This window comes from Triticum dicoccoides, chromosome 2A, assembly GCF_002162155.2.
Source record: "Triticum dicoccoides isolate Atlit2015 ecotype Zavitan chromosome 2A, WEW_v2.0, whole genome shotgun sequence".
In the NCBI taxonomy this organism is placed as follows: domain Eukaryota; kingdom Viridiplantae; phylum Streptophyta; class Magnoliopsida; order Poales; family Poaceae; genus Triticum; species Triticum dicoccoides.
The window spans coordinates 381502512-381504764 of record NC_041382.1 but is presented as its reverse complement, the minus strand read 5'-3'; positions in this window follow the sequence as shown (position 1 = coordinate 381504764).

The following is a 2253-nucleotide window of genomic DNA, read 5'->3' as shown; positions in this document are numbered from 1 at the left end:
GCCCCTCGCCGCCCCCTCTGGTCCCGCGCCCGGCTGCGCCTCCCCGGCCCCATCTCCGACGCGCCCCTCGTCGTCGGATCCCCCCCTCCGGCGAGCTCTCCTTGTGACTCCGGCGAGAGTCCGGCCATCCTCGTAGAGCGCGCCGCGATCCAGATCTAGACATCTATAGTAAACCCTAATTCCGCGAGGTGGTTTTTCTTCTAAGTCCTCGAAATCCCAGATCCATGTGCTCCTGTTCATCGTGCCGTAACTTCGCACCCGTAACTCCGTTTTTGGCATATAGCATATCAAAATGTTCATCTCAGAGAGTACATCATTCCATTCCATTGCATTATTATCATTTGAGTTCAGCTTGATGCCCGAAATGCTGTTAGAAGAGGGCTAATTGAGATAATTATCAGATCTGCTACTCCATTTAGACATTTGTGATTTTTGCCATGATTATTGTGTGCATGATATGCCCATGAGCTCTACATATGTTTTGTTAAGGGATTTGTCATCTTTCCAGAGGTGCAACCCATGTATTTTTGTGATGTGTGTGGTGACTAGCACAAGCTTGCCAAGTGGGGCACTTGGTAATTCTGTTTTCAGGGACTTAGCAATTCCACCAAGTCCTTGAGCTGTTTATCTCATATTGCCATATGTTCTTGTTGTTTCCTAGTGATCCGTGCCTCTTTTGAGGATGATCAGTAAGTATGTTTTGTTAATATTGTAGTGTTCTATCCATCCATGTCTTTGTTTGCAATTATGGAGCACCCTAACTTGAGTCAATCGAGCTCTACTTTTGCTACTTTGTGAATCTAGGCAGATTGTCAACTTGTTTGCAATTTTGTCGATGATGTTTTAGTTGATCCGTGCATGCTATGTTATTGTTCTTGCCATGTCTAGCTTGAATTTTGTGTATTCTTGATGGGTGTATGCTTAGTTTGTCATGACTTTCTCCGTAGTGAGTGCATCGAGCTCGTAAACATGCCTTCTTGAGATATGTTTCAGCGTGCTCTAGTTTTCACTAAGTCTGTGATCTGATTATGTTTTTGCCATGTTCACATGCTTGCAATTGTATTTTCTGCTCCCTTTTGGCTCAAGGTCACTAAGGGACTTTTGTTAAGCTCTTTGAGTAGCTCCATGACATGCTTTACTTTTTCATGTTCAGGTCCTGTAGCAAGTAGTTTTGTTGCTCCGAAGAGCGCTACCTGATCTGAAATTCCAGATAAGTGTTAATTTCACTAAGTCTGAGATATGTTTGCTATATGCATTTTTGCTATGCTTGTTTAAACCTGTTAATGGATGAATTGGCCGTAGCTCGGTGCTAGACTTTTGTTAAGCATCATGAATGCATCCCTACCATGTATTTTTATGCCATGTTTGAATGCTGTAGCATGTTCATTTCGTTGCATTTAGATGGCTACTTGCTGTAAATCGCAGACCGGTGTCACATTTGAATTGCTTGCCATTTCCAAACCTTAACTCCGATTCCGGCGTTCTTTATATCGTTTTCAAGCGATTTCATCTCATCTTTCCAGTGGCACACTTGGATTCCCAAGTTGTAGCCAGGTTCCGCATTCATTGTCAAATCTTGCATATGCATCCCGCATCGCATACCATCTTTGCATCATGTTGTTTGAGTTGCACGTGGTTGATTTGTGTCCTTGTTGCTTGTTTGTCTTGTTTGGGTAGAGCCGAGAGACGAGTTCGCTAACGAGGATCCCGTTGAGTTTGCTTTCGAGGATCTAGTCAACTCTGACAACTTTGCAGGCAAGATGATCATACCCTCGAAATCACTACTATCTTTGCTTTGCTAGTTTGCTCGCTCTTTTGCTATGCCAATGCTACGATGCCTACCACTTGCTTTCAAGCCTCCCAAATTGCCATGTCAAACCTCTAACCCTCCATGTCCTAGCAAACCGTTGATTGGCTATGTTACCGCTTTGCTCAGCCCCCTCTTATAGCGTTGCTAGTTGCAGGTGAAGTTTGGAGGTCGTTCCTTGTTGGAACATTTATTTACTTGTTGGGATATCATTATATTGCCATGTTATCTTAATGCATCTATATACTTGGTAAAGGGTGGAAGGCTCGGCCTCTCGCCTAGTGTTTTGTTCCACTCTTGCCGCCCTAGTTTCCGTCATATTGGTGTTATGTTCCCGGATTTTTGCGTTCCTTACGCGGTTGGGTTATAATGGGAACCCCTTGATAGTTCGCCTTGATTAAAGCTTTTCCAGCAATGCCCAACCTTGGTTTTACCATTTGCCACCT